Source organism: Pleurodeles waltl, chromosome 3_2, assembly GCF_031143425.1.
Source record: "Pleurodeles waltl isolate 20211129_DDA chromosome 3_2, aPleWal1.hap1.20221129, whole genome shotgun sequence".
Lineage (NCBI taxonomy): Eukaryota > Metazoa > Chordata > Amphibia > Caudata > Salamandridae > Pleurodeles > Pleurodeles waltl.
Window position 1 is genome coordinate 112,770,096 of NC_090441.1, and position 15,386 is coordinate 112,785,481.

At 47.0% G+C, this 15,386-nt stretch overlaps 1 protein-coding gene across 1 annotated transcript in view; it reads left to right on the forward strand.

The window, feature by feature from the left end:
- The window catches only part of GALNT17 (polypeptide N-acetylgalactosaminyltransferase 17), a 1,750,844-nt gene that overhangs the window by 1,174,766 nt on the left and 560,692 nt on the right, over positions 1 to 15,386 (forward strand). The window lies entirely within an intron of this gene.

Consider the following 15,386-nt stretch of genomic DNA (forward strand, 5'->3'; position numbering starts at 1 on the left):
AAAGCATATATAATGGGTACTGGCCATCAGTGCCCCAGTGGGCAGATTAAAAAAAAGAGAGAAACCTAGCAAACACAGGGTGGGCATGCAGAAATAAAGCCTTTTCACACAACGGTCAGTTCAAAGACCAATATATATTAGTCATTAAAACTTACTCTAGTGACAAAAACAGGCCACTTATTGGCATATCCAAATTACTGGGATTTCAGACTATGTGGTAAATCTTTCTAAAATAGGCCAGTTAGGAAAAGTGAGACATAACCAATGATATTTCTAGGGTAAAAGACTTGGTAACCGTGGAAACTCATTTTTGAAAACACTGTGGGCTCCTTGATTCTGTTGTGCAAGCAAGATTACTCCAGCCTGGCCCTAGTCTCTCACACATATTGTTTTTACGGTAGTGGTGTAATATTCTTATTATGGGTCATTAATAATGTCATTAATAATGCCATCAGTATGCTGAAATCTTGTACCGATGTTTATGAAGTTATTGCAGGATTCCATCTTTATGTTATGTTCCCTCAACAAAACACTGGGTTTGGAAGTGAAACATTCAGACAGTTAATCGTTGTTGAGTCTAGACTCTGCCATAATGTTGCATTCCCCAACACTTTCAAGCACTTTTAAGTAATTGAAAGGATACACATGGTTCTTTTTAAAACTTCCTAATGAGCAAATAGATAATTTCCCTAATTTTCTTTATTTTACAATGCACTTCAGTGGTCTCAGGTGTTTTTGGTGTTATCGAATTCCAGCAGTTACAGCCTTGTGTATTTTTGTTACTGGAAATTACTGTGTTGCCTGAATTATAAGGCACTGTTTTGAAACTTACCTATGTGTTAGATAAACCCTTCATATTTTCACTAAGTGTATATTGGTAACATCGATGCTAAATCAGAGTTTTTGGGGCTGAAGCCCCAATCCCTGAATGTGTCTTATCCTCCCAAAAACAGCTTTGAAAAATGCAAATATTAATTAACAAAGGAGATTCAGCATAATTCATTTAAACTGCAAACAAAGAGAATAAACTTCCGCAAATATGAGCGAATGGGACGTTCTGTGGGAGAAGGGCAAACGTTCATTCTATCATTTGCCAAACGTGACGTTCTCATCAAAACTTTATTTAAAGAGGCACAACTCCAGAGCTGATAAAAAAAATACCCACATTCATGGGAGTCTTTGGCAAAGTGACAGCTAGTAAAGCCAAGTACATAAAAACTGCACATTTAGAGACAACTTATAACAATTTGTGGGACATTGAAACCAGAGAATCAACAGCAGGTGGTGTCTCAGAAATGTGGGTTTTGGACAAGACTGCTACTTTTTCAGGCAGAAATCCAATTATTAAATTTCTGAACTTAAGTTGATACACATTTTAAAAGTGTTTTGCTTGCTTGAATGTTACAAGTCCACCAAGTGTATTACATAATATTTCAAATGTGCAATCCGACTGGGAAGAAGTGTTTTGCAATCTACCCTCCTCAATGAATAAATTAGAATCACATACTGTTAGAAATGGGGTTTTTGGTTGGCAGTCCGGTTACCCTCTGTCCAAGCAAAAGCCCTCACTCTAGTCAGGGTAAGTCACACACTATCCAAGATTATCCTGTGCCCACCCTCTGGTAGCTTGGCACGAGCAGTCAGGCTTAACTTAGAAGGCAATGTGTAAAGTATTTGTGCAATAAATCATACAATACCACCATATAGCACCACAAAAATACACCACACAGTATTTAGAAAAATATATAATATTTATCAGGATAATTGTAGGTCAAAAAGAATAAAGTTGCAATGGAAAATTGTAGAAATATCACAGGACAGTGATATAAAGTGTCTTAAGTCTTTAGAATGTAAACAAAGTCTCTTTTAAGCACAAGTACCTGGTTGGGAGTGGAAAAATCTCCTCAGAGGGCCACAAGAGAAGAGATGCGTGGAAAAAGGGTGGGTGCGTCGATTTCTCCCCGGCACACACGGACTTGCGTCGTTATTTTCCACGCGGGGAAGTCGGCGTCGTTTTTTCGGCGCTCGGACAGTCTCTTTCTGTGGATCGCGGGGATTACCAGATGTCCCGGGTCTGTGCGTGGATTTTCCTGCTTGTTCTCCGGCTGCGCGTCGGTCTGCGGGGTTGCGCGTCGAAATTACGATCTCACGGCAGGCGTCGCGTCGATTTCTCCTCTAGACTTCGATCTGCGGGGCTGCGCGTTGAAATTACGATCTCACGGCAGGCGTCGCGTCGATTTCTCCTCTAGAGGTCGGGCGGCGTTGTCCTTGCGAGGCCGTGCGTCGGATCTTCGATCGTCCCAAGAGCGTCGCGTCGATCAGCGTCGGAGTGCGGCGTTTTTCTCGCCGCGAGACAAGCTGTGCGTCGAAATTTTCGTCGCGCGGAGCGTCCAAGTAAAAGAGGGAAGTCTTTTTGGTCCTGAGACTTCAAGGAACAGGAGGCAAGCTCTATCCAAGCCCTTGGAGAGCACTTTCACAGCCAGACAAGAGTTCAGCAAGGCAGCAGGGCAACAGCAAGGCAGCAGTCCTTTGTAGAAAGCAGACAGGTGAGTCCTTTGAGCAGCCAGGCAGTTCTTCTTGGCAGGATGTAGTTTCTGGTTCAGGTTTCTTCTCCAGCAAGTGTCTGATGAGGTAGGGCAGAGGCCCTGTTTTATACCCAAATGTGCCTTTGAAGTGGGGGAGACTTCAAAGAGTGGCTAAGAAGTGCACCAGGTCCCCTTTCAGTTCAATCCTGTCTGCCAGGGTCCCAGGAGGGGGTGTGGCAGTCCTTTGTGTGAGAGCAGGCCCTCCACCCTCCCAGCCCAGGAAGACCCATTCAAAATGCAGATGTATGCAAGTGAGGCTGAGTACCCTGTGTTTGGGGTGTGTCTGAGTGAATGCACAAGGAGCTGTCAACCAAGCCCAGCCAGACGTGGATTGTAAGGCACAGAAGGATTTAAGTGCAAAGAAATGCTCACTTTCTAAAAGTGGCATTTCTAGAATAATAATATTAAATCCGACTTCACCAGTCAGTAGGACTTTGTATTACCATTCTGGCCATACTAAATATGACCTTCCTGCTCCTTTCAGATCAGCAGCTGCCACTTCAACAGTGTATGAGGGCAGCCCTAATGTTAGCCTATGAAGGGAGCAGGCCTCACAGTAGTGTGAAAACGAATTTAGGAGTTTTACACTACCAGGACATATAACTACACAGGTACATGTCCTGCCCTTTACCTACACAGCACCCTGCCCTAGGGGTTACCTAGGGCACACATTAAGGGTGACTTATATGTAGAAAAAGGGGAGTTCTAGGCTTGGCAAGTACTTTTAAATGCCAAGTCGAGGTGGCAGTAAAACTGCACACACAGGCCTTGCAATGGCAGGCCTGAGACAAGAAAAAGGGGCTACTTAAGTGGGTGGCACAACCCGTGCTGCAGGCCCACTAGTAGCATTTAATTTACCAGCCCTATGCACATAAAGTGCACCTTACTAGGGATTTATAAGTAAATTAATAGTCCAATTAGGTATGATTCAAGGTTACCATGTTTTAAGGGAGAGAGCATATGCACTTTAGCACTGGTTAGCAGTGGTAAAGTGCGCAGAGTCTATAAACCAGCAAAAACAGTGTCCTAAAAGTGGAGGGAGGCAGGCAAAAAGTTAGGGGTGACTACCCCAAGGCTGTCAGGTCTAACATGTGTCCCCCCCAGCTGAAAGTGGGGAGAGCTACCCGACCTCCTGGGAGCTCTCATCGCTAAGGCGGAAGTACCTGGAGAGACCATCAGCATTGGCGTGGTCAACCCCTGGGCGATGTTCCACCGTAAAGTCCATCCCCTGTAGGGAAATGGACCACCTCAAGAGTTTTGGATTCTCACCCCTCATCTGCAAGAGCCATCTGAGGGGCCTGTGGTCTGTCTGAACCCGGAAGTGAGTCCCAAACAGGTAGGGTCTTAGCTTCTTCAGTGCCCAGACCACAGCAAAAGCTTCTCGTTCAATAGCACTCCACCTCTGTTCCCGTGGTAATAGCCTTCTGCTAATAAAGACTACCGGTTGATCTCTGCCCTCCTCATTTAGCTGTGCTAGGACTGCCCCTATGCCATGCTCTGAAGCGTCTGTCTGCACGATAAATTCCTGGGAGTAGTCAGGGGCCATGAGTACGGGGGCCGTGCACATGGCTTCCTTCAGGGCGTCAAAGGATTTCTGACAAGCCTCTGTCCAATTCACCAACCTAGGTTGTTTCTTGGAAGTGAGTTCTGTCAAGGGTGTTACAATGGTACCATAGCCCTTGACAAATCGGCGGTAGTATCCTGTGAGGCCTAGAAAGGCTCTCACCTCAGTCTGCGTTCGGGGTGGTTGCCAGACCTTGATAGTTTCAATCTTGTCCTGGAGTGGCTGCACCTTGCCACCACCCACTAGGTGTCCCAAGTACACCACGGAACCCTGCCCAATCTGGCACTTACTGGCCTTGATGGTCAGGCCTGCCTGTTGCAGGGCCTGAAGCACCTCCTTGAGGTGAAGCAGGTGTTCCTCCCAGCTGGAACTGTAGACAGCTATGTCATCCAGGTAGGCTGCACAGAAGGCATTCTTGCCAGCTAGGACCCCGTTAACCAACCGTTGGAAGGTAGCGGGGGCATTTTTCAACCCAAACGGCATCACCCGGAACTGGTAATGGCCATCCGGGGTTGAAAATGCGGATCTTTCCTTGGCCCCCTCAGTTAGGGCGATCTGCCAGTACCCTGAAGTAAGATCAAACGTACTCAGGAACTTGGCAGCGCCTAGCCTGTCCACGAGCTCATCAGCTCGGGGGATGGGATGAGCATCAGTCCGTGTGACGGAGTTGAGACCCCGGTAGTCCACACAGAACCGGAGTTCTGGCTTCGCACCTGGGGCAGTAGCCTTAGGTACCAATACCACTGGGCTGGCCCAGGGACTACTGGATTTCTCAATAACCCCTAGAGTCAACATCTTGGAGACCTCCTCCTTGATGCTGGCCTTCACCTTATCCGACAACCTGTAAATTTTGTTTTTCACAGGGAGACTGTCACCAGTGTCAATATCATGAACACAGAGGTGGGTCAGTCCAGGAGTAAGGGAGAACAGGGGGGAGAACTGCTCCAACAGCTCATAGCAGTCTCCTTTCTGATTTAGAGTCAGGGAGTCAGACAGAATGACCCCGCTTACTGACCCATCACCTTCTTGGGCAGAGAGGAGGTCGGGGAGAGGTTCACTCTCCTCTTCCGTTCCTTCATCTGTGACCAGAAGCATGTTGATCTCCGACCTCTCAAAATGAGCTTTTAGTCGGTTCACATGGAGCACCCGTAGGGGATTCCTAGGGGTTTTGAGGTCCACTAGGTAAGTGGCCTCCCCTTTCCGCTCCTTTATTTCAAATGGGCCAGACCAGCGGTCCTGGAGAGCTCTGGGCTCTACTGGCTCCATTACCCACACTTTGTCTCCAGGTTGAAACTCTACCAGGGTGGCCTTCTGGTCATACCATTGTTTCATCACCTCTTGACTGGCCTCAAGGTTATCTTCGGCTTCTTTCCAGAAGCGGGTCATCTGGTTGCGGAGGGCCAACATATAGCTGACCACATCCTGAGGGGGTGTCTTTGGAGCTTTCTCCAATCCCTCCTGGACAATGCTTAAGGGTCCCCTGACAGGGTACCTGTAGAGAAGTTCAAAGGGACTGAACCCTACCCCTCTCTGGGGGACCCCTCTGTAAGCAAAGAGAAGGCATGGTAAGAGGACGTCCCACTTACGCCTCATGGCCTCAGGGAGGCCACCAATCATGCCTTTCAGGGTCTTGTTGAATCTCTCCACAAGACCATTCGACTGGGGGTGATAGGGTGTGGTGAACTTGTTAGTTACACCACACGCATCCCACAGAGACTTCATGTATGCAGACATGAAGTTAGTGCCTCTGTCAGACACTATTTCCTTGGGGAATCCCACACGGGTAAATATCCCCATCAGGGTTCTGGCCACCACCTGTGCAGTTACTGTCCTCAGAGGGATTGCCTCTGGGTAACGGGTGGCATGGTCCACCAAAACCAGGATGAACCTGTTGCCTAAGGCAGTTTTGGGGTCCAAGGGACCAACAATGTCGATGCCCACCGTTTCAAAGGGGGTGCCAACGACAGGAAGTGGAATCAGGGGGGTTTTAACCCTTTTTCCTGCTTTACCACTGGCCTGGCAGGTAGGACAGGATCTGCAGAACTTGTCTGAGTGTGTCCTCATTTTGGGCCAATAAAAGTGGGTGACAAGCCTGTTAAAGGTCTTGCCCTGCCCCAAATGTCCTGCCAGGGGAATGTCGTGAGCCAGACCCAGTAGGAAGGTTCGGTAACATTGGGGGACCACCAGCATACGTGCTGCCCCAAAGCCCGGAACCTTAGGCTCACTGTAGAGGAGTTCATTCTCCTAATATTGGTGGTGATCGCCAGAGGCGTCGCCTGCTGCCTGGTTTGAGGCTTGTTTCCTCAAACCTTCCAGAGTGGGACATTCTTTCTGCGCCTTGCAGAATTCCTCCCTGGTGGGTCCACCCTCAACTTGCCAGCCAGCAAGCTCAGGTAAGTCACCTAGGGCGGCAATGTCTTCCCCAGTTGGCTCGGGAGCCTCCTCCTCAGGAGCCCCGTCAGCCACTGTGGGAACAGCTGGGGCCGGTTTCCCGCACCCCTGGTCCCTCCTCCTGGCAGCTCTCTGGGCCATCGTTCCAGGCTCCAGATGCCCTTGACTTCCCTCTCGGTCAGCCATGGACCGTGTGGTCATGCAGACCCACTCAGGTAACCCTAACATCTCCAGGTGAGACCTGAGCTCCACTTCTTTCCAAGCAGTGTGCTCAAGGTCATTGCCTAACAGACAATCAACAGGCATGGCAGGACTCACAGCTACTTTCAGAGTACCAGAGACCCCCCCCACTCAAAGGGAACCAGAGCCACCGGTAGGTGACTCTCGCGATTGTCAGCGACTCTGACCTGGTGGAATGTATTAGGTACTATCTGTTCTGTTGACACCAGCTGACTCTTGATAGTAGTCATACTGGCTCCTGTGTCACGCAGAGCCTCCACCTTCTGCCCATCAATGGTGACCCACTGCCGCTACTTGGAAGTATTCCTGGGCATGTGGGCCTTGGGCACCATTTCTCCTTCTCCCAGGGACACTAGGGAAATCTCTACCTGCTCCCCAAAGCTAGTAGGGTCCATCTCCCCCCCGAGCGCTACACTAGTCAACCCAGGTGCCTGTCCGGTAGTGGACGGTGCCCTCTTGGGGCACTGTGGATCGCCTTTGTAGTGACCATATTGGTAACACTCCATGCATTTGGGGCTAGATTTCCCTGACTTGTCATATGTCCCTGGCTTTTTCCCAAATTTAGAAAAGGAAGGGTTGCCACCCCCTCCCTGGGAATTCTTTTGGGGGCCTTTAGAGAGTTCCTTATCTGCAAGTTTATCTCCCCCCTCTTTCTTCTGTTGGGAACCCTGACCACCTTTGTGGGAGTCCCCCCCAGGTACCTTCTTGGACACTCTGGTGCTAACCCAGAGGTCCGCCTCCTCAGCAAGCTTCCTGGGATCAGTCAGCTTACTATCCACTAGGTGCTGGTGCAAATCTGTATAAGTAACATTAAGCATATGCTCTCTCAGAATCAAGTAATATAAACCTTTATAATCTGCTACTTTGTTGCCCCGCACCCATCCATTCAGTGCCTTACTGGAGAAATCAAAGAAATCTACCCATGTTTGTGTGGTCTGTTTGGTGCTGTCCCTGAACCTCTGACGGTATCCCTCAGGGGTCAGCCCAAACTTGGCAAGTAAAGTGGCTTTCTGAAGTGGGTATGTGTTTTGATCCGGTGGATCCAATGTGAGAAGTGTGTCCCTCCCCAATGGCGGCACATAACCCCACATAGCTACCCCCCATTGCCCTTCAGGGACCTCATGAGCCCTTAGTGCAACTTCATAAGCAGCTAACCATTTATCTATGTCATCTCCCACCACAAAACTGGGCACCACATTTTTGGGTATACGAACCTTCTTTTCTCCAGCAGGTCCTGTCTGTATGCTGCCACCATTATTGCTGGATTCAGACTGTCTTGCCTTGATCTCCAGCTCCTTGAGACTCAGTTCATGAGCCAACAATAGTTTCTTTTCAGCCAAAGCTCTTTCAGCTTCCACTTGTTTGGCTGCTCTTTCAGCTTCCGCTTTTTTGGCTGCCCTTTCAGCTTCTGCTTGAATTTGTTTGGCTGTTCTTTCAGCTTCAATCTGTTTGGCTGCCCTTTCAGCCTCAGCTTGTTTGGCTTCTCTCTCTGCCCTCCTCTCCTCCTGTTGAGCCTCAATTTTCAGTTTTGCCATTTGCAATTGGAACTCCCTTTCCTCTCTCCTTTCCTCTGCGGTCAGGCTTTGCATGGAGACACTGCTCCCTGGTCTGGAAGGGTGCACAATTGCAGTGGTAACACCATCTACTGATAGTGAAAATTCCTCTGAGGGACCATGTTCTGGCTCCTCTTCCTCATCATCCTCTAAATGGGCTTCTGCCCAGGCCCTCAGCGCCACTTGAAAGTCCTCCTTTCTGGAGGCCCCTTGGGTGGGTACCCTCAATGCCCTGCAGAATCCTCTTAGTTGTTTGACCGTATATGCATCCAACTGGACTAGGTCAAAGTCCCCTGTCCGAGACCCGGTCAGAGACATGTTGAGTGAGGATTTAGTTTTTGAAAATTGTCAGGAAAAGAATCGGGTTTTCAAAAAGAGATAAAAACCAAGTTGACCTTCAACTGTGGGTAGGTAGTGAAATACTTAGCTACTGTATGTCACTGCACAAATACAAGTCCTATCCTCACCGCTGATCACCAATGTTAGAAATGGGGTTTTTGGTTGGCAGTCAGGTTACCCTCTGTCCAAGCAAAAGCCCTCACTCTAGTCAGGGTAAGTCACACACTATCCAAGATTATCCTGTGCCCACCCTCTGGTAGCTTGGCACGAGCAGTCAGGCTTATCTTAGAAGGCAATGTGTAAAGTATTTGTGCAATAAATCATACAATACCACCATATAGCACCACAAAAATACACCACACAGTATTTAGAAAAATATATAATATTTATCAGGATAATTGTAGGTCAAAAAGAATAAAGTTGCAATGGAAAATTGTAGAAATATCACAGGACAGTGATATAAAGTGTCTTAAGTCTTTAGAATGTAAACAAAGTCTCTTTTAAGCACAAGTACCTGGTTGGGAGTGGAAAAATCTCCTCAGAGGGCCACAAGAGAAGAGATGCGTGGTAAAAGGGTGGGTGCGTCGATTTCTCCCCGGCACACACGGACTTGCGTCGTTATTTTCCACGCGGGGAAGTCGGCGTCGTTTTTTCGGCTCTCGGACAGTCTCTTTCTGTGGATCGCGGGGATTACCAGATGCCCCGGGTCTGTGCGTGGATTTTCCTGCTTGTTCTCCGGCTGCGCGTCGGTCTGCGGGGTTGCGCGTCAAAATTACGATCTCACGGCAGGCGTCGCGTCGATTTCTCCTCTAGACTTCGATCTGCGGGGCTGCGCGTTGAAATTACGATCTCACGGCAGGCGTCGCGTCGATTTCTCCTCTAGAGGTCGGGCGGCGTTGTCCTTGCGAGGCCGTGCGTCGGATCTTCGATCGTCCCAAGAGCGTCGCGTCGATCAGCGTCGGAGTGCGGTGTTTTTCTCGCCGCGAGACAAGCTGTGCGTCGAAATTTTCGGCGCACGGAGCGTCCAAGTAAAACAGGGAAGTCTTTTTGGTCCTGAGACTTCAAGGAACAGGACGCAAGCTCTATCCAAGCCCTTGGAGAGCACTTTCACAGCCAGACAAGAGTTCAGCAAGGCAGCAGGGCAACAGCAAGGCAGCAGTCCTTTGTAGAAAGCAGACAGGTGAGTCCTTTGAGCAGCCAGGCAGTTCTTCTTGGCAGGATGTAGTTTCTGGTTCAGGTTTCTTCTCCAGCAAGTGTCTGATGAGGTAGGGCAGAGGCCCTGTTTTATACCCAAATGTGCCTTTGAAGTGGGGGAGACTTCAAAGAGTGGCTAAGAAGTGCACCAGGTCCCCTTTCAGTTCAATCCTGTCTGCCAGGGTCCCAGTAGGGGGTGTGGCAGTCCTTTGTGTGAGAGCAGGCCCTCCACCCTCCCAGCCCAGGAAGACCCATTCAAAATGCAGATGTATGCAAGTGAGGCTGAGTACCCTGTGTTTGGGGTGTGTCTGAGTGAATGCACAAGGAGCTGTCAACCAAGCCCAGCCAGACGTGGATTGTAAGGCACAGAAGGATTTAAGTGCAAAGAAATGCTCACTTTCTAAAAGTGGAATTTCTAGAATAATAATATTAAATCCGACTTCACCAGTCAGTAGGACTTTGTATTACCATTCTGGCCATACTAAATATGACCTTCCTGCTCCTTTCAGATCAGCAGCTGCCACTTCAACAGTGTATGAGGGCAGCCCTAATGTTAGCCTATGAAGGGAGCAGGCCTCACAGTAGTGTGAAAACGAATTTAGGAGTTTTACACTACCAGGACATATAACTACACAGGTACATGTCCTGCCTTTTACCTACACAGCACCCTGCCCTAGGGGTTACCTAGGGCACACATTAAGGGTGACTTATATGTAGAAAAAGGGGAGTTCTAGGCTTGGCAAGTACTTTTAAATGCCAAGTCGAGGTGGCAGTGAAACTGCACACACAGGCCTTGCAATGGCAGGCCTGAGACAAGAAAAAGGGGCTACTTAAGTGGGTGGCACAACCCGTGCTGCAGGCCCACTAGTAGCATTTAATTTACCAGCCCTATGCACATAAAGTGCACCTTGCTAGGGATTTATAAGTAAATTAATAGTCCAATTAGGTATGATTCAAGGTTACCATGTTTTAAGGGAGAAAGCATATGCACTTTAGCACTGGTTAGCAGTGGTAAAGTGCGCAGAGTCTATAAACCAGCAAAAACAGTGTCCAAAAAGTGGAGGGAGGCAGGCAAAAAGTTAGGGGTGACTACCCCAAGGCTGTCAGGTCTAACACATACATTAACTAGTTCAGCAGTAATTGCTTGCAGTGAATATATAATGTAACAATAACCCCAGACAGAATGTGAGTTTACAAAAGTTGCAGGGAGGATGGGCCTCAGGAAAAACACTCAGCAGCGATTGTTGACAACCTGCAAATCGCAATAAAACAGGCGTTGCGACCGCCAAGGCGTGTTATTGTGGACAACTCTCCTTTTACACGTCTTTCTATCTCATGATTGCGCCCCATTAATTATCACAAATTCGAGGGGAATGAAAGGGACATCGTCATCCTCTTTGGGAGTTGCAATGGAATGTAACAATGTGGTTACAAATCATTCAGATACTGACAGCTCAGGCACAGGGATTGGTATCAAATCATCACAAAGGGGAACCTACATACTCCCCCAGGCGCCATGTGATCCCAAACGGGAAATATTTTTTTGAAGTAGCACTTTTCCTTTTAATGGAACTGGACTAATTTAAAAATACATCTTGTTTTTGAAAGCTGAAGCAAGGATAGTGAGCTTCTTTCCCCTGTAGGTCAGTCACAACCCCTGCCTTTGCAGCCATTCACAGTGATTCATAAATTGAGACATTACTAAATATTATTCATTAGGTATGTAATTTTGCAGGCATCTCTGACTGGACGTTTTCTCGTGTTATCTAGAAATAAATGGGTCTCATTGCAAAACTACAGTAGGTTGCAAAAAATATGTGCGCAGTATCCACCACTATTTGCAACCTGCCTTCGCAGCCCTACATTATTAATTCGAACCTGGACTATGAGTATTTCCATAAACATACCAGCCATTTTAAACCCTTTGCAGGGGATTCTATTTATAGCACATCCCACCACCATCCTCTCCATTCACGTAATTTCATCTTGTGTTGATTGTATTCTCGGAAATTACTCTGCTTGTTTGGCAAGTTACTTTCTACCTTTGCATTTCATTTGTTAGGCATGCTTTTTAAATTGCTATTGCCCACATTTAGTCTTATCTCTTAATGGCAGAAATTCGGTTCACCTGTTATTAATGCAGGTATCAGCTGTTGCACAATACAGCATGACACCATAAAAATTGTGAGGAGTTCGAAAAACATGACGAAAAAAGCCTATGATTTGTCTCTAAAACTCTGAATCCAGTTATGTTTTTATTCATTCTGGAGTTTTGTGAAGCACTATGTGTCTCCTTTTGGTTACAAGTGATTACTATAATGTTTTACCTACCTACTGGTAATTCTATTCCTCTGATTCCCTATTCATCTGTTCCAGTCTTTGGCAACTATATGTCTGTACACCTCCCAGAAACGCATCCCACTTACCATCCCAAAATATTGACCTGGGACCTTGCACTGGGATGCTTTGGCTCCCTTCTGCAGGTTCCACATACCAAGAGGCTAACCACAATGCTTGAATATAATACCAAAGCTCAAACCAGAGGAACCCAGAAAGCCACTGCAGGAGGGCGGGTGACACATAAGGCTGGGACGAGGAAGATGGAATAGGAGTAATCGGAATACCAGTTAGTAATCAAAACAGTACTCCCTTTTCCACTTGTTTCACCCAGTCCTTACTAACATGAGGCCATATCTAGGGAGATTTATGAGCCATCCAAACATAAACTACAGTACCAAGGGACCAGTACACATATGAAAACTAAAAGTGCTAACTGGGTCCGTAGTAACAGGCAGCATGGACATCAACACGACTACCAAAATCCCTTACTCTAACAATGCCCATCACCAGTCGACATAGAGACACAAAAATAGAGGGAAAGTATCAACCAACAGCAAAACATATTGCCTGCAGGGAGCCACCCTGGAGGAAGCAATATTTTGAGGCGACTGTCCCAAAACCTCCACAGGATGGCAGGCAATTGGGAGGATATATAGGACAGATGGAAACCTCTGACTGCTGGTGAATTTGGGCAGCTGCATGACATTTAATTCTACACCACACCAAGCGATAGACTGTTGCAATGACTCAAGTCAGAAAATTGAATAATGCAATAAAACCATGAAGTTAAAGACATGGAGAAGAAAAAACTTGTGAAGAGTAGGGTCTAGCGCACGACATGCAGCACAATCTTATGTAAGAGGCAAATGAAAGAACCAATGCTATGAACAAACAACAGGCTACGGGGTTTGTTCCTAGTGACTAAGCAAATTGGGAAGACATAAAAAGTAGCACAAGACAACAGGTACTCCTGCTATCCATAAGAGTGAGGGAAGGAGAAAGCCACTAGAACCAAGAACAAAGAACTTCATCCCAGGAGACAAATTAGGGTTGTTCAGGGAAGACAGCACCAAAAACAAAACCTGTATGAGGATGAGGCTGTAGCTGAAAACAGTCACCAAACAACCACTGTAACCAGCAGGCACTAACAAACTCAGTCACCCAAACCATGAGTAAAGAGAAACAAGGTGCAAAAGACTGCCCACTAAACTGGGCACTGCTAGAAAAGTTCCTTGAAAGTATCCTCCGCAACCACTCCTTGTAGACCCTTGAGGAGAAAAGATTTAGGGGGAGTAAGAGGAGCCCTGTCTGACCACTGTATAGATGAAAGAGCCAATACACCAATCCCGATGTAGACGTGCAAAGAACGACAAGCAGTGCAGAGGGTATGGTGTCCTATGCACCCACCCTCCTCCAGATGCATCAGGAGTGCATGGAAATGGACACAAACATCACAAACGGGAACACTGCATGCAAGTTGGCTGAAAGCAGGCACAGAGTAAGTGGGACCCGTGAGGGAACCAGATCAAAATTGGAGATCAGGACAGAGAAACAGTGATAAAATACTATGCATACCTTGGATATGGTAGTATTTGGGCCAACAAAACATCCAGATAGGGAAGAACATAGACCCATCTCATTGTGGGGAATCCCTACCATGTAGTAACCTATATAAGAGTATTTAGCAGCACGCCAGACTGGTAAACTCACTAGTGAGAAGCAGAGAGAAGAAAGGAAACCAAAGCTATATTTGTGATCAGAAGTTAGATGACAACTGATAAAGAAAAGCAGGACCATAGATGGAAGAGATGGAGATCTCACATAAACCACCAAATATGGTAGTGCTCCACACAACAATAGTATGAAGGGGACACAGTAAGAGAAAAAAAGCCTGATTTAAGGTGGCATCCATTGGATCACAAAGTGATCCAACCCTATTGACCAGGGCACCACATGATGCAGCACAAGTTGTTGATGGAAAGCTGAGCTATAACAATTGGGAACACTATCCAAATCTGAGCTGGGTAGGGCAGAATCCACACCTTCCTCACTCCTCAACTATGAAAGTGGATAGAATGGAACCTATCAACTCACACAACAATTCTGTGAGTTAAGGAGAAGCAAATCATTCACAGCAACTCCAATTCTGCAAGCCTGCTTGGGAGCACTGAACTAGCGGTGTTTGCCACACAGCCCCAGATGGAGGTGGGCTGGCAAAAGCAACCAGAGATCATTGAATGCAACAGATGGGGAGCAGGGTAGAAAAAAAAAACAGTTGCAACCCTTCAGAGCTAAGAGAAGAAACATAACATTAGTCAGTCTTCTGTACAGTACAGCAAGGAGACTACCTCAGACTGACACAAAAACAGGGGTTGATGTTCCATGGCATCTGTCAGTAGGAAGGGGTAGAGGACATAGAACATTATATTGGTTTAGTTGGGCATCCAGATACCTGACTGGGAGGTGCATACAATTAATTGTATCAATGGGTGGGCAAGAAAGTGGTCTGGGAGAGGTAATACTGGCAGATGTATGAGCTACTAAAGTTATAACTATATCAGCAAACCAGAAGATATGAGAATTGTTTTTCTATCCCTGTTTAGTGGATGCGAAAGTGCTAGTAATTCAGCCATTTCTTCATCTACCTGCCCCAAGTTTGAAAAAGGGAGGAATGCACAATTCAATTGCTCATTCTAGGCATTAATAAATCCAAGGATTGAAGAATTATTGTACTACTCTGCACAATCAAAGACCAGCAATTGTAACTGGCTTAATGGTAGTTACATTAAGTTATGCACCATGCTTGACCCCTGGCAGTACCTTATCAAACACATTTTTACACTAGGGCAGCTATGTGTGTGCAACTTGCTTACCAGGAAGACCCCGCAGGTAGGTGCGTAAGCAGACTTCCATGCTGGGCATGATGATTCAAAATGGATGGTAAAGGGTCCAGGTAAAGCATTTATTTTAATTCGAAGAAATTGGGTTGTTGGTTAACTGGGATGTCAGTCCTGGTTAACAGCAGCCACAATCCTTGTCGGAGTGAGGCACAAGCAAATCCAAAATTAACCTGTGCTCAGCCCTCTGGTAGCTTGGCACAGGGCAACCAGGCTTAACCTAGAGGCTATGTTTAAAGTATTTATGCAACACTTCAGACTCCCTGCTGTACTGTCTCTGCAG